Source organism: Lepus europaeus, chromosome 3 (genome assembly GCF_033115175.1).
Source record: "Lepus europaeus isolate LE1 chromosome 3, mLepTim1.pri, whole genome shotgun sequence".
In the NCBI taxonomy this organism is placed as follows: Eukaryota; Metazoa; Chordata; class Mammalia; order Lagomorpha; family Leporidae; genus Lepus; species Lepus europaeus.
In genome coordinates this window covers 55,104,759-55,132,530 of record NC_084829.1, presented here as the reverse complement: position 1 = coordinate 55,132,530, position 27,772 = coordinate 55,104,759, and positions in this window count along the sequence as shown.

The following is a 27,772-nucleotide window of genomic DNA, read 5'->3' as shown; positions in this document are numbered from 1 at the left end:
GATCTTGATGGGTATTGCATTGAATGTATAAATTGCTTTTGGGAGAATAGACATTTTGATGATATTGATTCTTCCAATCCATGAGCATGGAAGATTTCTCCATTTTTTGGTATCCTCTTCTATTTCTTTCTGTACGGTTTTGTAGTTTTCATCGTAGAGATCTTTAACGTCTTTGGTTAAGTTTATTCCAAGGTATTTGATTGTTTTTGTAGCTATTGTGAATGGCATTGATTTTAGAAGTTCTTCCTCAGCCGTGGCATTGCCTGTGTATACAAAGGCTGTTGATTTTTGTGGATTGATTTTATATCCTGCTACTTTGCCAAACTCTTTGATGAGTTCCAGCAGTCTCTTAGTAGAGTTCTTTGGGTCCCCTAAATAAAGAATCATATCATCTGCAAAGAGGGATAGTTTGAATTTGTCCTTCCCGATTTGTATCCCTTTAATTTCTTTTTCTTGCCTAATAGCTCTGTCCAAAACTTCCAGAACTATATTGAATAGCAGTGGTGAGAGAGGGCATCCCTGTCTGGTACCAGATTTCAATGGAAATGCTTCCAACTTTTCCCCATTCAATAGGATGTTGGCCGTGGGTTTTTCATATATTGCTTTGATTGTATTAAGGAATGTTCCTTCCTTACCCAGTTTGCTTAGAGTTTCCATCATGAAAGGGTGTTGTATTTTATCAAATGCTTTCTCTGCATCTATTGAGATAATCATATGGTTTTTCTTCTGCAGTCTGTTAATGTAGTGTATTACGTTGATTGTTTTGCAAATGTTGAACCATCCCTGCATACTGGGGATGAATCCCACTTGGTCTGGGTGGATGATCTTTCTGATGTGTTGTTGCATTCTATTGGCCAGAATTTTATTGAGTATTTTTGCATCTATGTTCATCAGGGATATTGGTCTGTAATTCTCTTTCAATGTTGCGTCTCTTTCTGGCTTAGGAATTAATGTGATGCTTGTTTCATAGAAAGAATTTGGGAGGATTCCCTCTTTTTCGATTGCTCTGAATAGTTTGAGAAGAATTGGAGTTAGTTCTTCTCTAAATGTCTGGTAGAACTCAGCAGTGAATCCATCTGGCCCTGGGCTTTTCTTTGTTGGGAGGTCCTTTATTACTGTTTCAATTTCTGTGTCAGTTATTGGTCTGTTTAGGTTTTCTATGTCTTCCTGGCTCAATTTAGGGAGGTTGTATGTGTCCAAGAATCTGTCCATTTCTGATAGATTTCCCTGTTTGCTGGCATACAAGTCCTTGTAGTAATTTCTGATGATTCTTTTTATTTCTGTGGCGTCTGTTATGTTTCCCATTTCATCTCTGATCCTATTGATTTGGGTCTTTTCTCTTCTTTTTTTAGTTAGTTGGGCCAATGGGTGTCAATTTTGTTTATTTTTTCAAAAAACCAGCTCCTCGTTTGGCTGATTTTTTGTAATGTTTTTTTGGATTCAATCCTGTTGATTTCTTCTCTGATTTTAATTATTTCTCTTCTCCTACTGGGTTTGGGTTTGGTTTGCTGCAGATTTTCTAGATCCTTGAGATGACTTGAAAGCTCATCTATTTGGTGCCTTTCCAATTTCTTGATGTAGGCACCTATTGATATAAACTTTCTTCTTAACACTGCTTTTGTTGTATCCCATAGGTTTTGGTATGTTGTGCTGTTATCCTCATTTACTTCCAGAAAATTTTTGATTTCTCTTTTAATTTCTTCTATGACCCATTGTTCATTCAGGAGCATGTTATTCAATCTCCATGTGTTTGCACGTGCTCTAGGGATTCCTGAGTTGCCAATTTCCAATTTCATTCCTTTGTGGTCTGAGAAGCTGCATGGTATGATTCTAATTCTTTTGAATTTGCTGAGACTTGCTTTATGGCCTAGTATGTGGTCAATCCTAGAGAGGGTTCCATGTACTGCTGAGAAGAATGTAAAGTCCTTAGATGTAGGGTGAAATGTTCTGTAGATATCTGTTAGATCCATTTGGGCTATAGTGTCATTTAAATCTACTGTCTCCTTGTTGATCTTCTGTCCTGTTGATCTGTCTATCTCTGAGAGTGGAGTATTGAAGTCCCCCAGTACTATTGTATTGGGGTCTAAGTCTCCCTTTAAGTCCCTTAACAAGTCTTTTAAATAAGCTGGTGCCCTGTAATTAGGTGCATATACATTGATAATCGTTATATCTTCCTGTTGAATGGATCCCTTAATCATTATATAGTGCCCCTCTTTGTCTCTCCTAACAGTTTTTGTGGTAAAGTTTATGTTGTCCGATATTAAGATGGCTACGCCCGCTCTCTTTTCATTTCTGTTGGTGTGGTTATCTTTTTCCAGCCTTTCACTCTCAGCCTGTATGGATCATTGTTGGATAGATGGGTTTCTTGTAAGCAGCAAAAGGATGGGTTTTGTTCCTTAACCCAATCAGCCAATCGGTGTCTTTTAACTGGACAGTTCAAGCCATTAACATTTAATGTGACTATTGAGAAGGAGTAACTTTGCCCTGCCATTAGCCAAAGATACTTTCTAATATATGGTTTGAGATTCCTGTGATCTTTTGGTGTGAGGTTTCCTACCTTTACCTTCTTTCATATTGGTGACCGTGTTTCTGTGTTTCTGTATGTAACTTCACTAAGCAATATGCAGTGTGGGAATCTCTACAGAGAAAAGTTACCAGAAGCAGAAAACTCTTTTATTCTCTATCACAAAACTCAGTCTCAAAGATGTCCAGTTACCATCATCTGTCACTGTAGTTACTTCATAATTCATTTTTATTCATAATTTATCCAGTTTTTGTCAGTCATGATCTTTCAATCTATAAATTAGGAATTTAAATATCTTTTCAAATGAGGAGGCAGCAGAAGGAATATTGATTAGTTTTAACTAATAAGATCTATATAAACAATATTTGAATGTTACAAAAATTCCGATTTTAAATTCACAAATAGTATTGCATATGTACTATGTGCATATTAGTTATTTATAGAATTTTTTTTCATCTCTCAATGTTCCTTAATTTAAAAAACTTAGAGGCAGAGAGAGAAACAGAGAGACAGATTTCTCATCCACTGATTCACTTTCCAAATACTCATAATGTTTGGAAGGCAGAGGCTGGGAGCCTGGAACTCAGCAATTTATCCCACTTGGTGGCAGAAATCCGATTACTTGATCCATCATTGCTGTCTCTCAGGGTCTACATCAATAGAAAGCTAGAATCAAGAGCCAGATGTTTGAATCAAACCTGGGCACTGCAATGTAGGATGCAGGCATCGTAATTGGAATCTTAAACACTAGAAAAAAAGCTCACCACTCCTTAATTTCAATGTATCCTTTTAGTTAGATTTCAATGTTGACCTTGTTACTTTGTAAAATTTTCTGTCTCCCAGGTTATTTACTTCCTGAACTCTGATAAGTACAAGAGTAGTATAGTCATGTTTAAATGCAATCTATAACTTATTAGAAGACCATTTTGTGTAAAACTTGCTACTTGAAAAGCTCCATGAACTAAGGAGGAAAAAAACAGTATAATGAAAGCTATCAAACACTAACGAAAGAATTTCAGCTCACAGTAATAAATGGAGAGATATTCCATGTTCATGGTCTGGAAGAATTAGTATTGTTACAATGTCTATACCAAATGTCCATACTACCCAAAGCAAACTACAGAGTCAATAAAATCCTTATTAAAATTCCAATGTCAGTTTTAATAGCTATAGAATAATAATTCTAAAGTTCATATGAAACCACAAAGAATCCAACACATTTTCAGGACAATCAAGAGCTCTAAGAACAAAGCTAGAGGAATCACATTACCCAATTTCAAAATATACTACAAAACTGTAATTAGTAAAGCAGTGTGGCCTTTGGTATAAAAATAGATTCATCAGCAATGGAGCAGCAAAGGAAGCTTAAAAATGAACCAATGCATATGTGGCCAATGTATTTTCAAAAAATTTGCCAAGAATCCACAGTGAAAAAAGACGGCCTCTTTAATAAATAATTGTGATAGTCACATGTAGAAGAATGAAATTTGACCTTTATCTCACATCATGCACAAAATGGATTAAAGACTTAAACATGAGACTTGAAACTGTAAAATTGTTAGAAGAAATCAAGGATAAAACTACATGACATTGGTCTGGGTAAGGATTTCTTTAGAATTGAAAGAGTAGGCAACAAAAGCAAAATTAAACAGATGGGATAACCCCAAAATGAAAGCTCTGAACCACAAAGGAAACAAGAAACAGGATGAAGAGATAACCTACTGATTGGGAGAAAATATTTGCCAGCCATGCATTTGAGAAGGGGTTAAGATCTCAAATACATATTTAGGACTGAATGGACAGGTACAAATCACTCCAGAATCCCATAGCAGAAGCAGTTGGTATTTATAACCTAGTTTCACTGTGTAACAGGAATTGTTGGGGAGTCTCAGAACATCTACTCAATGCATGGGCAAGCCAAATCTCTCTGGGTCTTACTAACCTATGTGGCAAACAGATATAGTAATGAAAAGAGCTCAAATTTCATTAATACGTTGATTGTACTTCATAAAGCAGAATATATAATTGTAAAGAGCCTGTGTAAACATATGAGAGCATGTGTGTGTGTGTGTGTGTGTGAGAGAGAGAGAGCGAGAGAGAGCACATATTATATTCACATAGATATCAGAATTTTTAAGAGAAGCGGTCAGTTTTTGGTAGATGTTCTATAAATAGTCACAAGTAAGGCTACTTACACTGAGCCCTGATGCTACTATAGGACCTGCATTTACTGCTATTCACTTACCATGTTCCACAGTGTCACCCACTGTCCAGACCACAGGACATTGACTCTGATGAATTAGATATGTTATGCTGCCCACATGACATATCTAAGAAGCAGGAGGGAATTCCTCCTTTTATTTTGGGGCTACTCTCTAAGATACTTACTGAGCTTCAGTATTTTTAGGAATTTTTAGTGAAATAACTCTTGTGATTTTGTTCGTTGAGCCATGATAGGGCCTATTCAAGATAAACGGCTTCTTCTTCCTTAAGATGGATAGTCTCTCAGAAAGCTCCTTGGTCTTGCACAAAGTCTTTTCTCTGGCTAACAGTTCACTAAGCACATTTAACTGTGTCTAATCTTCTGCAGTTGACATGATTTAGGATGTTTCAACAAGAAGTTGAAACTCACATTCAAGTAATTTTTAGGATCACCCCACAACTTATTCCAATTTTCCTAGCCATTTATATAGCCATGGACTAATCTCAGGATGAGCTTAAGATCACAGGTTCAAAACTATGTAATAAAAGTGGTGGTATGCTTTATCTACAATAGAATTATTCAATATCACCTGGATCAGGACTATATCTTAAGTATTTTCTCCTTATCCAAGCTCCCTTTAAAACTGACCTCTGCTTACAGGGTAATCTTTCATCTCTATTTGAACTGTCCTGTATTCAGTTCTATTTTATCTTGTATTTGAATTCTCTGCTTTATTTCAATTGGTTGGAGGAGAATTCAGTGTCAATGTGTCAGATTTAATTTGTGTGGCACTATAGACCACAGTGGCCCAGATTTACTGGTTAGCTCATAGCTCATATTACTATTCCTGTTATTTTTTACTAAAATCTGTTTTCAATTAACTTTATACACAGAAGATTAACTTTATACTAAGTAAATAGATCAACAAATAGTATGAATAAAAAGCCAACAGTTCTGCAACAGTTTTTTGATTTCTCTTTTGATTTCTTCTATGATCCAGTGTTCATTCAGGAGCATGCTGTTCAGTCTCCATGTGTTTGCATATGTTCTAGAGATTCTTGAGTTATTGATCTCCAGTTTTGTTCCATTGTGGTCAGAGAAGATGCATGGTATGATTTTGATTATTTTTTTTTACTTTGCTGAGACCTGCCTTATAGCCTAGCCTTTGGTCTGTCCTAAAGAAAGTTCCATGCGCTGGTAAGAAAAATGTATATTCTGCAACTGTAGGATGAAAAGTTCTGTAGACATCTGTTAGATCCATTTGGTATATAATGTTGATTAACTGTTTTTTCCTTGCTGATTTTCTGTCTGGTTGATCTATTCGTTGCTGAAAGTTGGGTATTGAAGTCCCCCATTACTATTGTATGGGAGTCTGCTTCCCTTTAGATCCAACAACATTTCTTTTAAATAGCCAGATGCTCTGTAATTAGGTTTGTATACATTTACTTTAGTAACATCTTCCTTTTGAATTGATCCTTTAATCATTACATAATGCCCTTCTTTTTCTCTTTTAACAGTTTTGGTGTTAAAGTCTATTTTGTCTGATATTAGGATGGCTACATCAGCTGTTAGCATGGGATATCTTTTTCCATTCCTTCACTTTCAATTTGCATGTATCTTTTTTGGTGAGGTGTGTATCTTGTAAGCAGCAGATAGATAGGTTTTGTTTTTTTTAATCCATTCAGCCAGAATGTATCTTTTAACTGGAGAGTTGAGGCCATTTACGTTCAAAGTGACTATTGATAAGTAATTCTTGGTCCTGCCACTTTTCCATAAATTTTTGTATTGTTTACTTTGGATTTCCTTTGTACATTTACTGGGAGATGTTCTGCCTTCACCTTCTTTCATAGTGATGACCATGTTTCTGTGTTTCTGTGTATAGCATATCCTTAAGCATCTTTTGTAATGCTATAATAGTGGTGACAAATTCTTTCAATTTCTGTTTGTTAAGGAAGGTGTTTATTTCATCTTCATTGATAAATTAGAGCTTTGCAGGGTATAATATTCTGGGTTTACAGTTTTTTTTCTCTCGAGACTTGGAATATATCTCTCCAGTCTCTCCTAGCCTGTAGGGTTTCTCATGGGAAGTCAGCTGTGAGTCTCACTGGAGACCCTCTGAAAGTAATCTGGTATTTCTCTCTTGCACATTTGAGAATATTTTGTGTATGTTTTACAGTGGAGAGTTTGACTACAATGTGTCACAGTAAGGATCTTTTCTGGTCATGTCTATTAGGAGTTCTATGTGCTTCCTGCACTTGGGCATTCCTTTCTTTATCCAAATTAGGGAAGTTTTCTGTAATTATTTCAATAAAAGACCTTCTAATCCATTCTCTCCTTCCATGCCTTCAGGAACTCCTAAGACCCATATTTTGGGTTGTTTTTTTAGTATATCATAGATCTCCAACATTGTTTTTTTTAGTCTTCTAAGTTCTTCATTTTTTTGGTTTGACTGTAAATTCCAGAGATTTGTCTTCTAACTCAGATATTATTTCTTCTGCCTCCCGATTCTGTTATTAATGCTTTCCACTGTATTTTTATTTGTTCTATTAAATTTTTCCTTTGTAATATTTTGCTCTGATTTCTCTTTAAAATCTCAGTGTCATGAGAAAAATTTTCTTTCATGTCATGTTTAGATTTCTTTAGTTCATGGATTTGCTGTGATTACTTCTAAGTAATTTTACAGTCATTTTTCTGAATTCCATTTCTGGCATTTTAAAATGTCTTTAATTTCACATTCTAGTATTAAAGTGTTGTGTTCCTTTGAGGGTGTCATATTGTCTTCCTTATTCTTGTTTCTTGAATTGCATTGCTTATTGTTAGGCATTTGTGGATATATGTGTTGGTTTATTTTTTTTCCCCTCTGATGGATTTTTATCTTTCAACTAGGACTCTGTGGATTAGTGGAGTGTCTGCTCTTTCAGCAAATACCCAGAGGCATGTGCTGGGTGTGGCCAGGAAGCTCTGTTCAGTGCTCCAGGTTAAGGGGTCCTCCAATGTGACTCCCAAATTAGGTGTGGTAAATCTCTCTCTTTTTATCAGAGGGGAGGTTTGATCAGCTCTATTGGCATAGTCTCATGATCATCTCCTCTCTTTGAAGGAGACCAATGCCTGGGCACTAGCCCAAGTGGGTACAATATTCATCCTACTGCTTCAAGAACCACACAAAGGATCTGTGCAGTCCTCTGTGTGAGCACAGATTCTGAAGCATTAACCCTCACTAGGGATTCAGGGAGCCACTCACAATGACTGCTCAAAGATGCAGCCACATCCTGTGCCCTCACATGCAGCCACAGTGTTTTCACCATACCAGCACACAAGGTTCCAATATTATTGAGCACCCAGCCCCCTGTCAATTCTCCCAGCCACATCAGGCATCTCCCCTTGGCTGTTTGCTGGGTGTCCAGACACAAACTGGTGCATCTCTTACTTATGTCCAAAATGGTGCCTACCCATTCTCAGCTAGTTATAGAACACTGATGCATGCTGGGTGGCCAGCAAGAGAAAAGCATGTCCCAATTTTTCTGGGTTAGCAAGTATACTGTTCCCAGCAGGGCTCCAAGCCAGACTGACAATAGGCTCCTAACTCAGCTTTATTGACAGCAGCTTGAGCTCCTGTAATCTGGTCTCACCTCATTCTCCAAAGCTTGTGCTGAGGCTCTCAGCTGCTGGAGTCTTGAATTACGTGCATTCACACCCTCCACGTAGGTCTATGGTGTCCTACCAAATTTGCATGGAGTTTCTTCTGCCGTTTTCTCCCTAACTCTTCCCTGAGATTGCACTCTCTTTCCTTATTTTTAACTATCTTTTGCTAGACTAGAGCAGTAAGCTCCCTCCCTATTCCACCATCTTGGTGTTTCTCCTCAAGTGTATTTCCTTTAGTGAGAGGGAGACAGAGATGGTGAGGGGAGGGAGAAAATGAGAAAGAGAGAAAGAGAAAGAGAGAGAGAGAGAGAGATCCCATTTCTGTTTCACTGGTAAAATGCCTCTAATAGCCAAATCTGGGAGCCAGGAACTCAATCAAGATCTCCTATGCAGGTGGCAGGAACACAGTTACTTGAGCCATCACCCCTTTCTTTTAGAGTCTGCATTAGCAGCAAGTTAGTCAGAAGCTTGAGTGTGGTATCAAACCTGTTCGATCTAACATGGAATACAGCCATCTTAATCAATAAAGATATTGATTAACCTCCGGGCTAAACAAAAGACCCCTCTTTAAAGTGTGCTTGCTAACGTTCCATTCCCTAGCCTTAAACTCTGAGAAATCATTGAGTACCCCCTTTAGCTCCCTTTTAGCTTATTTTCCACAGTCTCACAGTTACTAATGATTTTACCTGCTTCCTTTATTTTCATTGCTGTTGCTATTACCTTAGTTCAAAACTCTTTTGTATTATGGATTATGATATCCTACATGGCTACTCTGCCTCCAGTCTTTCCCACATACAAGCCACCTTTTTTTTATACAATTTTTCCTCAATTGTAGCAGTTTTCTTTTAACTATAATCTCCCAACTTTACTCCTAATATATGATAACATATGCTAATATCCAATTATCTCAAATTATTTATAAATCTTTCTATAAAGGTTAAAATCCACATGACTTCTTTCTTTGCCTCATGTGCGGACTGCATTATCAGTATTGACGGGTTTGCTTATGATACTCTTCCACATTGGAATGCCTTTCCTCTTCCTATATCATGGTCTCATACCAAAAAATGGTTTTTTCTTCCAGGACCTCTCTTCAAACACTATCCTTCAATAAATTTTGCACTAAATAAATATTGCAGTAATTAAAAATATTTATTGCTTAAATTTAGCTAATAAGGAAGTAGTTCTTTGGATAAATTTCTCTCTAGATATTTGTTATGACTTTGATGTAGTTTGTCTCCCAAAAGTTCATATACTAGAAAGTTGGTCTCCAGTGTGGTAGTATTTGAGAGAAAGAACTTTAAAAGGTAGTGGAAGGTGGCTAAGGATAAATCCTTCTAGAAGGGATTCATGTTGGTCCCCAGAAATGGACTTGTTCCCATGAGAACAGGTTGTTACAAAATGAGTTAGCCACATCCCTCTGCATTCTCTTGATTCCTTTCTTACCATGTGATAATTCTTCCTCTTCTGTGTATGGTTCTTCCCTTTTTCCCCCCATCATTTGGTGGTGCAGCTAAGGGGCCTTTTCCAGGACTCTAGCTTCATGTTTTAAGACTTCCATAACTTTGGGCTAAATGAGCCTCTATTATTTATAAAGTATTCCATCCAGAGTACTTTGTTATAGCAAAATAAATAGTCTAAGAATGTATATACTTTTTCTACATTTCATTATTATTTTAAGTGTGGTCATGTATTTTCCCTTTCAGAGGTTAAGGTATTTTAAGAAATAGTCCATAAATCTGATTTATCTTTGTTCCCTTCGTAAAAATTAATGAGTTGTTCAAATTGTTCTGTGTGCTGACCAGTAGTATTTGACATGCTCTACAAAGTACCATGATTCTAGAAGCTTATTAATTATTAACCTAACTTGCAAATTTTTATTATTGCAAATTTTCTGCTAGGAAATTGTATTAATATTACCTGTAAGGATAAAGCTTTGCTTAATGCATTCAGTTATCTGGATCTGTTGAATAAGATGAAAGAATGAGTATCAAATTGTCTTACAAATTAAATTACTTTCATGAAGGCCAGACAATGAAATGAACCAAAGAAAGGGGTTTAGGAAAGAATAAGCCAGATTTTTCTAAAGTGCTTACATCGTAACCAAGTGAATAAAAAGGATGTCTGAAATTCATGACAAGGAAGGCAAGAGTTATAATTTCAATGATAAATGCCTAGTACCTTAGCCAGAGGAAAAGTCTGGAAAAAAGAGAACAAAAATGTTCAAGTGTTTCAGTTAGATACTTTAATACTACATGTCTATAACTACCATTAGAAGGAAGTAGGAGTAGAATAATACAGATTAAGAGGAAATAATTACTAACATCTACATAATGCTGACCCCCATGATAGATCCTGTCCTAAGTGCTTTGGATACATTCCCCACTTGATTCTTACAATGTTGTACAAAGAAATCATTGTTAATCCTTTTTTACACTGGAGGAAAATTGAAACATATGTAACTTAAATAAGTGTTCAAAATCATAGAGGATCACATTTTGAATCCAAGGCAGTTGCCCTGCAGGGCATATAATTTCAACCATTTTATTATAACCAAAGTTCTTGTTTTACAAATGAAACTCTCCAGCCCTTGCCCTGACTGTTGATGAACAACTTAATACTTTATCCCTCTTAGTATTTCTTTCTGTTTGTTCTACTTAATACTATTGGTTGAATTCTGTAATTAATACACAATTATTCTTTAGTGTTTAAACTTAAATGGAAAATGATTCCTGTTAAATATAAGAGTGGGAATAAGAGAGGGAAGAGATGTACAATTTGGGACATGCTCAATCGGACTTGTCCCAAATGGTAGAGTTAGGAACATACCAGGGGATTCCAATTCAATCCCATCAAGGTGGCATGTACCAATGCCATCTCACTAGTCTAAGTGATCAATTTCTGTTCACAATTGATCATAATATAGGACTGAGTCAAAGGGATCACATAAACAATACTAGTGTATGCTAATACTAACTGATAGAATAAAAAAGGGAGAGAATGATCCAACATGGTAAGTGGGATACACAGCAGTCTCATAGAATAGTGGATGTCCTAAACAGCACTCTGGCATCAGAATCAGCAATTAAGGCATTCGGATCTGACTGAAGAGCCCATGAGAGTATTGTAGGCATGGAAAGCCAAGACACTCTGGCAGAAAAAAAAAAAAAAAAAAACCCTAAATGAAAGATCTCTGGGAGTGAGATCCCAGTGGAAAGAACAGGTCATCAAAGAAAGAGGTACCTTCCTCTGAAGGGAGGAGAGAACTTCCACTTTGACTATGACCTTGTCCAAATATGATCAGAGTCGGCAAACTCAAAAGGCTTCCATAGCCTTGAGAACTCATGACAAGAACCTAGGGTGATTACTGACACCATAAACAAGAGTGTTAATTTGTTAAGTCAACAACAGGAGTCACTGTGCACTTACTCCTCATGAGGATCTCTGTCCTTAATGTGTTGTACATTGTGATTTAATGCTATAACTAGTACTCAAACAATATTTTTCACTTTGTGTTTCTGTGTGGGTGTAAACTGTTGAAATCTTTACTTAATATATACTAAACTGATCTTCTTTATATAAAGAGAATTGAAAATGAATCTTGATGTGAATGGAAGCGGAGAGAGAGCAGGGGGTGGGAGGGAAGTTATGGGGGAGGAGCCATTGTAATCCATAAGCTGTACTTTGGAACTTATATTCATTAAATATAATTAAAAAAAACAAATGAAACTCTCCTCTACTTTACTCAAAGGAGAGAATACAAGAAAATATCAGCATTCATTCTTACTTATTCAGTTAACAAATAAATATTGGGCACTCTAGTCACTGGCTATGTAAAGTCCTGTGTGATGCAGCTCCTACACTTCTCTGATACACAAGTAATTAGTAAATAAGATAGTAAGGAAAGAATACAGGTTCACAAAGTAGTACAAGGAAATGAAGCAAAAAGATAAAGAAGATGCACAGAAAATGGAGGGCAAGGTCCCAGTTCAGGCAGTTTGATTTGGAAAGACAAATTAGAGTAGAGTTCATTTGACAGGGAAATGGAAAAGGCATGCTATGTTAACATATGTTTGAGAGGACAGCACAGCAGCACAGAGTGGATTAAACTACCACTTGAGGTGCCAGCATCCCAATTGGAGGCCAATTCAAGTTGCAGCTGCTCCATTTCCATTCCAGGTTACTGCTAATACACCTTAATGGCAGCTATAGACAGCCCACTGCCCAAGTACTACTGTCTCTGCCATCCATGTAGGAGACCAAGATGGAGTTCCTGACTCCTGGCTTCAGCCTGGTCCAGGAGTTGTGACCATTTGTATAGTAAACCAAGAGTTGACAGTCTCTCTCTTTTTCTCTCTCTCTCTCCTCTATCCTCTCTGCCTCTGTCTCTCTCTTCCCCAGCAACTCTGCCTTTCAAATAAATAAATAAATATGCAAATAAGTAAATGCTTTTTTTAAAAAAAAAATGGATGGCAGTTGTTCCAACATCCTGTGATATATTATTAGAGCATGATAAGGCAATGGCTGAGGCAGAAGGGTTGTAAGGTGTAAGAGTTGTAAGGTGGAAAGGAGCCAGATAACAGGATATGCTTGTGAAGGCCAAGATAACAGATTTGGGTTTTACGCTAAATTGATCAGAAACTATTGAAATGTTTGGAGCTGGTTGAGTGAATTGATATATTTTATCCTGTAAAAGGATCACTATCACTACTGTGTGAAAAATAAGCTATAGAGACTGTGGAATATATAAGACAGAAATAGAGACTCTTTAAGAAGTTTACTAAAGTGTTCTAGATTAGATAATAGGGAGAAAACAGTGGTATTGATGGTGAGAAACTGTCAGATCCATTATACTTGAAAGTAGAGCCAGTAGGATATACTACTGATTATGAGGTTTACCGGAATTAATTGTTGAACATGATATCTTGCTTTTATATTTGGTCAGCACACACACACACACACACCAAAAAAGAGATCAGGCTGGAGATAAGGCTTGGAAGTCATCAACCCAAAAATGGTATTTAAAGCCTTGAGGAGCTCACATAGCCACTGAATGTAAAACAGAAAGTAGAAAAGGATTGAAAAGAAGCCAGCGAGTCAGTTAAGTCAAGCCCTTGATGATGGATAATAAAATAATAATAAAAACATAGTAAATAATTTTCAATAAAAGGAGTAACAAACATAGTCTTATGAAATGCGCTTTATTCATTCAGAGGTTAACCTAACATGTTAATTGGATGATTTCTGTGTGGGAGATCCACTACTTAAACATATGAGGATGCTTCAAAAAGTTATGGAAGGAACAAAAGTTTTACAGAGTCCTATATTACAATTTCTGAGTTCAAATCCGGCATCTGCTGACAATTCCAGCTGCATGCTAATGTGCACCATAGGATGACTCATGTGGCTGGATGTGTGCCTCACGTTTGGAAGACACAGACTGAGCTCCCGGCTCCTGGCTTCAGCCGGGTCCAGTCCTTTCTCTTATGGGCATTTGGAACAGTGAAAACATATATGGGAGAATTTTTCTTTTTCTTTGTCTCTACCTTTCTTTTCTCTCCTTCCTTCCTTCCTTCCCTCCTTCCTTCCTTCCTTCCTTCCTTCCTTCCTTCCTTCCTTCCTTATTTTTTTCTTTTTAAAATATTTACTTATTTATTTGAAAGTCAGAGTTACAAAGGAAAGACAGAGACAGATAGACTTCCCATTTGCTTGTTCACTCCCCAGATGACTGCAATGGCTGGGGCTTGGCCAGGCAAAAGCCATGATCCAGAAGCTTCTTCCAGATCTTCCAAGTGGAAAGCAGGTTCCCATGCAATTGGGCCATCTTTTGCTGCTTTTTGAAGGCCATTAGCAGGGAGCTGGATCAGACTATGGACAGATAAAACATAAACTGGAGTCCACATGGAATGCAGCTTTGTAGGCAGTGGCTTTACTCACTATGCCAAGACATCAGCCCCCTCTGTCTCCCTTCAAATAAAATAAACAAATAAAAAGTTTAAATGTGTATCAAAAATGAAACTGAAATATGTTTATTTGGTACAAATAAATTTTGAAATTCATGTATATGAGGGGTCTTCAAAAATCTATGAAAAGTGTATGTGTGTAAAACATTATACATGGATTTCAAAAAATGCTGTACCAAAAGAAAGAAAACCTGATTTTTTAATTCCATTTATAATCATGGCACTTCCATGGCCATAAACATACACAGAAAGGGAAAATAGTTTGAGTCACCAAAACTTGTGCTCCCAGCTCAGGTTATAGAAAATAATATTTTGTCTTCTTATTTTGACTCTCACATTGTAAACGCCTGTGTTTTCCTGGTTTGTATAATGACATAATTGTTAGGTTTTCTTGCTTGCTGTTGGCATTTGTTTAAAATGACCTGCACATATAGTTTTGTTTTGAACAGGAGTTTTCAAACACAAAGAGGTTCAGATGTGCCTTGTGGAGAACATACTTGTATTAGGTAAGTATAATGGAGGCATGAATCATATATTTTTTGGTTGTCAAACTTTATGATCAGAGAATACCAGAACCTTATCTCCGCTTTTATTTAAGAGCAATGATTTAGTATTCACTAATTCAATGTTCACAAAAAATTACAAAAAAATAAGAACATTATGTATGCATTTGCATATTGTTGCAGATAAATAAGTAATATAACATGTGACTCTTCCCCTAAAACTAAAATGCAACTTATTTTCAAGTAGCAATAAATCTTTTGCCAAAATTATAAAAATATAGTTAACTGAAAAAAGTTTAGGCAAATATATTCAAAACTGGCTCATGTTAGTGGGAAGGTGTGGAGTTTCAAAAATTACTGAGACAGAACACGCATATCTTCACCTGAAGAGCTCTCTGCAGGATAGCTCTGGCCAGCACTTTTTAAGAGGATACTAACAGTTCTACAAGCCAGCAGGCACATAGACAGGATTATACATCAACTTGATGATTGGGAAAAGGAATCCAGTCTGGTGGTTCATGATAGAGAACAGAATGGTGGTGTAAATCTTCAAAGACAGGCCCATTGAAATGCTCCCCCAAGTTTACAAATTCCGGAAAACTCCAGATACCAATTAATGTTCATTAGCCACTGCTGCTTCTGCCACAGCACTGACCCCTCCTAGATTGCATAGGCAGATACAGTACTTAGGCCATGCCTCTAACTCCAGGGAGGTTTGCTTTCCTGAGAGACGCTTAGGCAGTATCCCCTACAGAAGTGAGTTTCTATGTTGTAAAAAGAGCCTTTACAAACAACAGAAAAGCAAATAGATTCTTTACAAAGCACATTAAATTAGAACTATTGAAATTCCAATGAAATCCCTGCTATTGTCATCTCTATTCAATATTGCAGTGAAGGTCACATTTAGATCAATAAATACCCTCCGAACTATATGCCTACTGTCATACATACCCAATTTCTGTTTTTTTTTTTAAATTAGGTTATATAATACAGCCTCAAAAATGTATGAGTCTATGCATATAATAATGTTTTAATCACATGAAATAATTATATTTTGGGGGCTGACATTGTGGCATAGCAGGTTAAGCCTCCACTTATGAAGCTGACATCCCAAATGGGCACCAGTTTGAGACCTGCTGCTCCATTTCCAGTTCAGCTCCCTGCTAATGTGCTTGGGGAAACAGTGGTAGATGGCCCAAGTGCTTGGGCTCCTGCACCCATGTGGGAGATCCAGAAGAATCTTCATTAACTAGTTTCAGCCTGGTCTAGTGCCAGCTCTTGTGGCCATTTGGGGAGTGAACCACTGGAAGGAAGATCTCTCTCTCTCCTCTCTCTATAACTCTCACTTTAAAATAAAAATAAATCTTTAAAAAGACAATTACATTTTTAAAATAAATCATAAAAGAATCATATATTCTTTCATTGAAGGGAATGCAGTACTCCATGTGTGAGTATGTGTATGTATGTGTAGTTATTTATATCCTCTATATCACTGGTCTCAACATTGAAATGTTTTCTAGATTCCTACTAGTAGACACAATTTTGACCAATTGAGTGTATAAAAATTAGAATTTGAAGATCTCTAAAGCAGGGTGTTGACTCTCCATTTCAGTCATAGTCCATCCCACTCCTGTTACCTTGCTACTAAACTAGTCCACACAATTATATTATGTGCTAAGATACTACAGACATTTTAATTTTCTTCACTACTCTTTCTTCTCCTCTGTGATTACCAGATTTCTTTTTTCTTTTTGTATTTTTGTTGTCTTGTTTGATATTTCTTGCATTATTCTCCTGGACCGCTAAGGTAACCATGCTCTTTTTCTATCCCTATACTAAGTTTTATAATTCAAATATAATGTTTCGTTGGCTCAGAGAGTCCTTTTTGTGCTCTAATTGCACCTTCTTGAGAGGCTGAATTTTGTTCAAGTTTTCCCTTTTTTTCATTTATTTTTACTTAAGAGGTACTACCTGTTATTATTCAATAAAGTCTCTTTCCTGTCATTAGTGAACCTTCAAGTTTTTCTTGTCTTTTTTCATTTATACTTAATAGGGACTACCTGTTCTTATTAGCCAATAAAGTCTATTTCCTGTCATTAGTGAATGTTTTTAAAATGGAGCAGTACTTCTCTTTGTCTTCTTATGAGTTTAGGTCACATTCACCCCTTTATATGCTAAGATGCTGGGTTCTCTTAGACACAGGAACATCTGTAGGCAGTAGGAGAGTAGGGACTGCAGCGGTCATTTATATATGAGGCTGTGTATAAAGTTAGAGGACCAAACTGGGACCTTCCCGCTGAAGCTTCTGATGAAGGGTGCTTTGTGTTCTAGATTTCTCCAAATGCTCTTGGACACAGCTATCTTCTTCCAACCGCATGGGTTAGCTGCGAAGCCCACTAGTGCCAGTAGCACCTAAGGTGTTAGTGCAATCTATCCCAGGACTTGATCTGACTGATGAGAAAGCATAGTTGTTTCTCCTTCAACTGATTTCAGGCATGTGGTATAAATTTCTGGTCTTCACTCCAGACTGATTTCCACACAAATATGCACCCTTATTTGTTTTGCTTTCAAAAAGTTCAAGTCTTGGCAGCAAAATAATTCTGTCTGGATTTACTGGAGTTATTTTAATTATTTAATCATTTAATTGCCCAGCAAGGAGCTGGCAAAGGGGTCAGGAACGTGAATTTAAACCATCACACTTCCTGAAATCAATAATTCTTTTCTAGCAGTATTCATTGTTTTTTGAGTCCAGTAAAGATTGATATTATTGAGTCTTCCATATTCCTCAGGCAGCTTCTCAACTTATCTGCCATGTTGGAGCAACCACATCACATCCCATTCCATCATCATGTCTTCTCTAATGAATTTCCAGCCTATTATATTTAGCTACAATCTTGCTAATCTCCAGCCCCATATGTTCAACCTCCCTTCACACATTTTCTTCTGAATTTTCCATATTTGATAGCTAAATATGTTAAAGACTGAATCTATCATCTTTTCATATACACTTGCTGTTCGTTCCATATTCTGAAGAAATTGATAAAACATATAAGCATTTCTATAGCTTTTGACCAAGCTAGATGTTGTTTTTCTAGGTTCTTCCCTTTCTAATTTGAATATTAGGAATATCCTCAAGTTTTGATTTCAAATTTATAATATTCTTAAATGATCAATTTTCCCATATTTATGGCTGCCATCCAACTATGTACTAACTTTTTCTTCTTCTGGTACTATTGTAAGAGATTCCTAAGATACATTTTTCTCTGGATTCTCTATTTTAGAATCTATTCATCAGTTTGATATTCTTTCTTCAGATTATCTATATCCTGGGATTTTCCTTTAAAAGTGAAACAGCATTCCCGTTGTTTAACATTAAATTTGTTTACTATTAATGTCCTTCAGTAGCTATATTTCCGTAACAGGGTTCTGGTCCTAGAAATGCATCCTAGTTTACATTTAAAGTATCATTGCTTTCAGTGCTCTAATATGGAGACATTTCATGCCATACCATTTTCAAGATGTTTATCATTACATGTTATCCTAAACATACAATACATTTTTCCACCCTCATTGTCCTACATATGTTTCCATTTTTATCTACTTATGATGTTCTCTTATCTTTTCTACTCATCACCCCAACTTCTTTAAGACTAAGCTCCAATACTACAGCGTATTTGAAAATATTTATGATTTTTTTCTGCCAATTTATCTTCTTATATTTCAGAATATTTTGAGATAGCATACTGTAGACTAGAATTATTTTCATATGTTTGGCAAAATTGTAAACTTGGGAAAGCTAATTTCATCTTTTATCACTAACATACCAAGTATTATATAAACATTTGATAAATGAATGATTATAATAAAGTGAATATTTGTGTCCCCTAAAATTGAGGTTTTGAAGTGCTAACACTCAATGGAATGGCAATAGGAATGGTCTTGTAAGAGATTATTTTTATGTCATGAAGGCCGAGCATTACGAATAGAGTTAGTGCCCTTACAAAGGGACACCAGAAAGTCTTCTTAGCCTCTTGCTGCCACATGAGGGTTCAATGAGATAATGGCAATATACAACCCAGAAAAAGGCCTTCTCAGAACCTAACCATACTGGCAAGTTAATCTTGAACTTCTACCCTGCAGGACATGTAAGAATAGGTCTATGTTGTTCACAGCCACCGAGCCTATGGTATTTTGTCATGGCAACCCAAACTGATTAAGACAATTGTAAAACTAGTGATTTTATGTTAGGACTTTTTTGATGACAAGGACAGATTGGCAAATTAATTTAAAATAGACAATGAATTGATTGGTATAATCAAATCACAAAAACAGGACTCATTTCTTCCTTCTACTTTGTCATCGTTTTCTCAAATTGACTATCCTCACAGGTCTGAACCTTGTCATATGCATTTTTAGAAACAAAACTTCATGTCAAAATGAAAATAGATTTGTTTTCTATGAACTCTAGTTAAAAGATACAAGTGGAAAAAAATTTTTTTTTTTGACAGGCAGAGTGGATAGTGAGAGAGAGAGAGAGACAGAGAGACAGGTCTTCCTTTTTGCTGTTGGTTCACCCTCCAATGGCCGCTGCGGCCTGCGCATCGTGCTGATCCAAAGCCAGGAGCCAGGTGCTTCTCCTGGTCTCCCATGCGGGTGCAGGGCCCAAGCACTTGGGCCATCCTCCACTGCCTTCCCGGGCCATAGCAGAGAGTTGGCCTGGAAGAGGGGCAACCGGGACAGAATCTGGTGCCCCAACCGGGACTAGAACCCGGTGTGCCGGCGCCGCAAGGCGGAGGATTAGCCTGTTAAGCCACGGCGCCGGCCCTTACAAGTGGAAAATTTTAAGTGACCCGGTTTTAATGTGTGGATCTGTCAGAGACTAGAAGCCAGGGGACTGTGACTGGCCTCTTCCAACTGAATTGCATAGATTGTGAAAAGAACAGCTCTTCCAAAAAAACTATATTTCTAATATTGGAAAGAATAAAAGTCCTCTATTCGTTGTACTTTCTTATTTGCAAGTTTCAGCTATCTGATAATTGAACTAATAATTGACTGTAAATTCTTTTTTCTAACATTAGTTTCATTTGTGATCAATTCTCCTACAGCCTGAGGATTTTCTTCTTTTTAAATAGCAAAGCACTCTAATTTTATATTTTTATCACATGAATAGCACACCTAACTCTAGAGGCAAAAACTAATAGAAGTTTTAGTTTTGCTGTTATTCCATAGCTGTAACACAGAGAGATGGATGTCTCATGACACAAACTTTTTTTTATCTTTTCCTAGAAGAGTATTGATAGATATTTAAAAAAAATCATCTCAATGGAGAAGTAACTAGTTTCTGAACATTACACAATTTTAGAAACTTGCTAATTTCTGGGATTTCAATTAAATAACTGAGTAAAAATCAAGATTCCTGATTGAATATATATGCCTTATTGATTAAACCTGCATCTATTTTTAATCAAATATTCTAAGAGAATCGTACAGCACTTCAAATCCTGATTGGACCATAATTTAATGCTTCTTCATGCTGCTGCATAAAATGTAATCTCAATTTTAAGTTATACAAATTATATATCTGAGATTGTCAAGTGTTCTAAGCTAGGTAAACATCATCTCTCTGAAGAAAATTGGAGCAGAGAATACAAAAACTTAACTTTTTTAGTACTTCATAATGTGCTTTTTTGGGGAAGAGAGCTATCTCGTAAGTTTTCTTGATTAAGTAATTATGAAGGTTTACCTTACATTGTCGGAATGTGCAGAGTTAGGGGGATCATGATCATGCATCTCAGTTGCATTGCACCTGAGTAGAATTGCATTTACCTTCATGAAACAGAGAACCCAAATGACTTATCATTGTGTGTGTGTGTGTGTGTGTGTCCCAAGCAACTGGAAACATGGATGATAATTTAGGGCTTGCTTCAAAATGCTTTGAGTGATCTAGGCTTCTACACTCATCTTTAGCATGTGACTCTCATACTCACAGTTCCTACTAGTTCACCTTTAGGAAGAAAACAATAACAAACTTAAAGAAGTGATACCTATCTGAACTAAGTTAAACTCTCTGAGAAATTCTTACCAAGTGACTGTCTAAATCTCATTGACCAGAATTATGTCACAACCCCATGCATACGTGGAAGGATGGCTTAGAAATATGATTTTAGGTTATACATATATTATTAGAATTACTTTTAACTTAAAGATTAGAGACATGGATGGTGGGTGATGCCATAAAACTCAATGGCTGCCAGGGCCTGCAATGTGTTACTGTGTTAATGATCAGACAAAAGAGATTAAAACTTACTAAACAATAAGGTTAGTATTATGTTTCAGGAAATTCACACAGCTGATATTTTTCATCTAGAGTCCAAAAACTATCAGTTAAATTTTGCTTTTGTTCAAAGTATGCAGACACACAGATGTATCTTCTAGTAGTAAGCCAAGGTGAAGGAGAGAAGGAGATAGCTTCTTTGAGTTGAGTGGGCCGAATCCCTCTCCTACTGTGTGCTCTGGTGAGTGATGGAAAAGACCCTCTCTACTACTTGGATGAAAGGCCTTTTCTTTTAAGTTTGTCCTTCAAGTTATCAAAATAACTTTCCTTCCTTCCTTCCTCCCTCCCTCCCTTCCTTCCTTCCTTCCTTCCTTCCTTCCTTCCTTCCTTCCTTCCTTCCTTCCTTCCTTCCTTCCTCTTTCTCTCTCTTTCTTTCTCCCTTTCTTTCCAAAAACTACCATTAAAGCTTAACATTCCTGGGGAACAAGCTAAGCTCCTACAATATTTTGCTCACCATAATGTAATCGATTCATTTACTGAATAGTCATACATCCTTTCCATGCCAGAGAAGGCCTGGACCTCTGAGCTGCTGGATCCATTGTAATGGTAAATAGCCACAGGCCTCAGAATGGCCTAGATTGTGGAGGAGCAGCCATTCATCTTGCTAACATTTGGCCTGGACTACTCTTGAAGCAAAGGTATTTGTTACAAATACATGAGAATGAGAGTAGGGGTGCAGCATCACATTTCTGAGAAGCTGTTTATAAATAGGTCATGTCTCTTAAGTCTAATTTCTCTCTTCTAGATGCAAACATCAAGAATACTGAGCTCAAATCAAGTCTCACATCATCAGCTGTCAAATTAAGCCAGGAAAATCAAGGAATATGCTTCTTATGTTATTTTTGTTGCAGATGTGTGATGAGTATAAATGACATATTTGCTACCCATCTTTGAAGGGCTCAAAGGTGAGCTAGATATTCAGTATCTTGCTGAACAAATTAAAGATTAAAAACAAATTCATGTTTTTAATGTATGCTTTTTTTTTTAGATTTATTTTATTTATTTGAAAGACAGAGTTACAAAGTGTGGTAGAGGCAGAGAGAGAGAGAGGTCTTCCATACACTGGTTCACTCCCCACATGGCCACAACAGCCAGAGCTGGGGCGATCCGAAGCCAGGAGCTTCTTCTGGGTCTCCCATATGGGTGCAGGGGCCCAAGGACTTGGGCCATTTTGTACTGCTTTCAGGAGAGAGCTGGATCAGAAGTGGAGCAGCCAAGACTAGAACTGGCACCCATATGGGATACAGGTGCTTCAGGCCAGGGCTTTAACCCACTGTTTCACAGCACCGGCCCCATGTATGCATTTTTTAAAGATCTATTTATTTATTTGAAAGTCAGAATTACACACAGAGAGAAAGAGAGGCTGAGAGAGAGAGAGAGAGAGAGAGAGGTCTTCCATCTCCTGGTTCACTCCCCAATTGGCTGCAATGGCCAGAGCTGCACTGATCTGAAGCCAGGAGCCCAGAGCTTCTTCCGGGTCTCCCATGTGGGTGCAGGGGCCCAAGGACTTGGGCCGTCTTCTACAGATTTCCCAGGCCATAGCAGGGAGTTGGATCAGAAGTGGAGCAGTCAGGATTTGAACTGGCGTATATATGGGATGCCGGCACTGCATGCAGCAGCTTTACCTGTAATGTCACAGTGCTGGTCCCAATGTATGCATTTTTTTAGATATGAAAATGTTATGTTTCAAGTAATCATTTAAACTCTCTGGGAAAGTAATACATACATGATATAAAAGTATTTATTACAACATTATTTAGCAGCACAAATTTGGGGATAAAATGTTCCAATACAGTGGACTCTACATAGTCTTTAAAAATTATGCAGTAATTCCATATTTATTGCTGTTGTGATTGTTTTTGCAAAAGTATATATGTGCATATGTAGCATATATAAAACTATAGATGACATTAATTAAACTGTAAATAATATTATTTCCTATTGAGCATTATGGATAATTTTCATCTGCTTCTTAAACTACCAAATATTTTGTAATCTAAAAACGAATCTTCTAAAAAGGAAGTAAAATCATCAAGAGGGTATATAAAAATGGCTAGGTCTTAAAGTTTCTTTGAATAAATGAATTTGAGGGAGAAAAATAATATAATATCATGTATAAAAGATTTCTGCTAATGAAAGAGAAGGGGAATTAAATTTCATTTTAAGTGATGATTTTGTGTTCAATAACATTCTTTCAATATTATCTTATATTAAATATTAATATTATAGCACAAACACATCCACAGAAGAAGGGTTCTACTACTTTATTTCAACAGAACATATTTAAATTTAAATTATATAAAAGGAATTAAAATAAAGGAGACGTCTGGAACTGGTGTTAGTAGCAAGTTAATTGAACAAACCTGCCTTACACAGTGAAAATGAGAAACACTGCCAGGCTCTCTCTTTTTGGCTGACATAAACCCATTATTTATGAAGCCTCTTTTTAAATTGTTCATCAAACAGTGAGGTAGGCACATTTTTTTTTCTACCAGGGACTCCCTACACCCCACTTTGGGATTCTATAGTCCTAGTGCTGGCCTACCCCACAAGGATGGAGGTTGTGATTCAGTTTTAAAATTCCTTCTCTCACAACTCACATGTTCATTCTTAGGAGATGCTGGATGACATTAAGGGATAAATCCATCTGTGCTGCTTCATCAGCCAGGGGAATCTCTGCCTATGCTATTAGGTGCCCTGGACTCCAGGAAAATCCTCAGGACAGCCATGCTCACAGCTTGGCTCTGAAGACTCCTCCAGGAAGAGGAGTGAGACTGCTGCTGCCAGCTGCTGGTGGACACAAGGCAGATAATGCAGGGCCGCCTGCCAAAGACACTATGTTTCTTAGAAGCTTTTTGAGTTATTTTTAAAGTGATGTAGTTTTGTGTTCTGCTTCACATTGTACCCACCCTTGTTTTGGTGGAAAAATAAAATAAGTTACTTGCAGCTGAACCAAAACAAACAAAACAAAACAAAACAAATTGTTAAAATATCTTATCATGGGGCCAGCGCTGTGGCATAGCGGGTAAAACCACTGCCTTCAGTGCCAGCATCCCAAATGGGTGCCGGTTCGAGTCTTGGCCACTCCACTTCCCATCCAGCTTTCTGCTATGGCCTGGGAAAGCAGTACAAGATGGCCCAAGATCTTAAACCACTGCACCCTTGTGGGAGACCCGGAAGAAGCTCCTGACTTTGGATCGGCACAACTCCAGCCATTGTGGCCAAATGGGGAGTGAACCAGTGGATGGAAGACTCTGTCTCTCTGCCTCTCCTTCTCTCTGTGTATAACTCTGACTTTCAAATAAATAAATAAATCTTTGAAAAAATATTTTATCAGGCACTGGGATACAGCTCTGTGGGTAGTGACAAAGATCCTCTGCTGTGTGGTGTGAAGGTGCTGGAGTCCATAGGTGTGAATTGGGCTCCACCTCTTTCCAGTACTCAAGGGTGGTTACCAATTGGTCAGCAGCTGTCTCCTCATCTGTAAAATGAGAATAGCACCCGATTTTTGCATTTTAGGATAATCTAATGAAGTGATACTGTCATTTAGTGAGCTTTTGTTACTATAATGAAATACCTAAGGCTAGCTTTTTAATGAAAACACAGCTTGGAGTGAGCGCTTAGTGTAGCACATAAGAATTCTGCATTGGATATGGATTTCTGGCTCTGAGTCCTGACTCTGGCTTCTTGCTAAGCAGACCATGGGAAACCTGAAGTGCTTGGGTTCCTGTCACTGACAAGGGACACGTGGACTGAATTCCCATTTCCTTGGATTTTCCAGATTCAGACCTAGACCGGGTCTGCCTGTTATAGGCATTAAGGGAGAGAACCAGAGGATGAGAGATTTCTCTCTCTCCACCACTTTCTCTCTCTTTCCCTCTTACACAAATAAATAGCAACATTTTTAAACGGTAGTTTATATATCTCCCAGTTCTAAAGATTTAAAGGCATGGCTCTGGCATTTGCTCAGTTCTAACGATGGCATCACATGACAAGAGACAGGAAGCATGTACATCTATGCCTGTGTCTGTCTCTCTCCCCCTCTCTCTCTCTGCTTGGAAAACCACTAGAATTTTATCATGGGAGCTCTACCTTAGGCACATAATTCCTTCTTAATACCATTAACATATGACTTAGGGGACTAAACCTCTTCATGGGTATTAGAAAGCAAATAGCATTCAAACTGTAACATACCTGTTAAGTATTTTTCTCATATCCTGATAGTTAACCATATGCCAGAATGTTAAAAATTCAAAATAAATTGCATTGAGCTGACATTGTACATCATATTTAGTATCCTAGAGATATGTGTTGTTGCAGTATTACAAGAGCCTTGACTCATATCAATATGTCACTCATCTGATGGTAAACCTGTTGCTTTATCACCTCTGACCCACTGAAAAGGGATCCTCAGACTACCAAAAGAAGTAAAGCAATGCAATTTTATGCTGATATTGGTGAAAAGATTAACAAATGCCTTTCTTTGCAGCGAGGTTAAATCATTTGATTTCCTGAAAAATTCTTTGAATCTCTGTTACCATTTAAAGAAAACTCTTGTGAAAAGAACTTTTTAGTTTAAAAAATAAGGAAATTATTTACTTTGCCATCAACATGTTAATTTTATTCTTAATGAATCTGAAGCAAGCCTTCATGACCAACTCATGTCATGTAATTCTCAAAACAAACAAACAAACAAACAAACAAGCAAAAACTTCTAGGGAAGCACCGTGGAGCAGGGGGTAAGCCACAGCCTGCAATGCTGGAATCCTATGTCAGAGTGCTGGTTCTAGTCCTGGCTACCAGGCTTCCAATGCAGCTCCATGTTAATGCACCTGGGAAAGCAGTAGATGCTGGCCCAAGGAGTTGGATTCCTGCCACCCATGTAGGAGATACTGATGGAGTTCTGGGCTTCTGGCTTTGGTCAGGCCCAGACCTGGTCATTTTTTTAAAGATATATTTATTTATTTGAAAGAATTGCACAGAGAAAGGAGAGAGAGAGAGAGAGAGAGAAAGAGAAAGTCTTCCATCTGCTGTTTCACTCCCCAGCTGGCCGCAACTGCCAGAGTTGCACTGATCCGAAGCCAGGGTCTCCCATGTGGGTTCAGGGACCCAAGGACTTGGGCCATCTTCCACTGCTTTCCCAGGCCATAGCAGAGAGCTAGATCAAAGAGGAGCTGCAAGGACTTGAACTGGCACCTATATGGGATGCTGGCACTGCAGGCTGCAGCTCTACCCGCTATGCCACAATGCCGGCCCCCGGACCTGTTCTTGTAGCCATTTTGGGAGTGAACCAGCAGATGGAAGATCTTTGTCTCTGTTTCTCCCTGTTTCTCTCTGTTACTCTACCTTTCAAACAAAAAATGAATAAATAAATAAATAAAATTTTTAGAAGCATGACTTTTTTCTTTTTTAAAATCTCTCTCTCTGAACATTTTAAACATATGTATTAGGGCTAGGTTCCTTATTTTTTGGTCCTCAAATTCTCCTGTTTGTTATCTCTTAAAACTATTTTCTATAAAACTATTTTCTGAAATCTGTTGTAGCTTGGTGAGCTCTTCATAATTTTTGTGATGGGAATCTCACATACTCTGTTCAGTGGATACATTTCCACAATAAAAATCCCCTTTAGCTCTGCCAAGCAGTATCCCAATGGATTCAATGATTATTGACATTTTATTGACATTCTTATTTTATTGGCTTGAGATTCCCCACATTGTATGAAGGGACTTCACTCAAGTCCATTTAAAATGAAACTAAATGATAAGTTTAGTTTGGTGCAAGAAAATTTGAAATCCATTCAGAAGTTTCCATAAACTTATTTTCCATGAAGTTTTGAAGATTCCTTGAACTGTGAAATTTGAGCTCAGATCCACATAAAGTACAAGCCTAAAGGTATAACCGATTATGAGCTATACTTTTTCAGGGAGAGTTCTAAGTGTTGCACAATTTTCTTGTAGTTTCTCTAGTTTATCATCTGGGAACTACATAACTCCTATGCAGATTTCCCAAATTTGAAAGGTGGAATTCTATTTTAGTTTTCCTGGGGAGATAAGAGCTTGGAATATGGAATTTGGAATATGAGTTCCTCCAGGGCAGAGATCTTGTCTTGATCATCCGTTTTGGATTACTCATGAAACAGTATAGGTGCATTACATAATTAATTGGAACACAAATAAATATTAATCCCATGAATTAGTGGCTTTTTCTTTTTTATTAATTTTTATATAGTTTGTGGATACATTTCTAAGAATATAATGATATTCCCATCCTCTCTCTTTCTTGTTTTCTTTTTTCAGTTTTGAGATAGCATATTTTAAATTTACATTTCAGTAAAAAGGCTTGGTGTTTCACCAAATAAGAAGTGTAACAAGTAAAAATCAAAAAGACCCCAATTTAGTGGAAATGTAGGCAACAGCTATAAACAATAATTAAATGGAAAAATGGGACCCATGAATTTAAATATTCGATAGACTTCTACTTTTATGTCTCAAGGATATATTTACTCCAAAGTTTCAAACCCAGCCTTGTTATGTAATGCAAGTGTGACGTTACAGCATCCTAATAGAGAAGATAATTTTTTATTGAAAAGAAAAAAAAAACCCT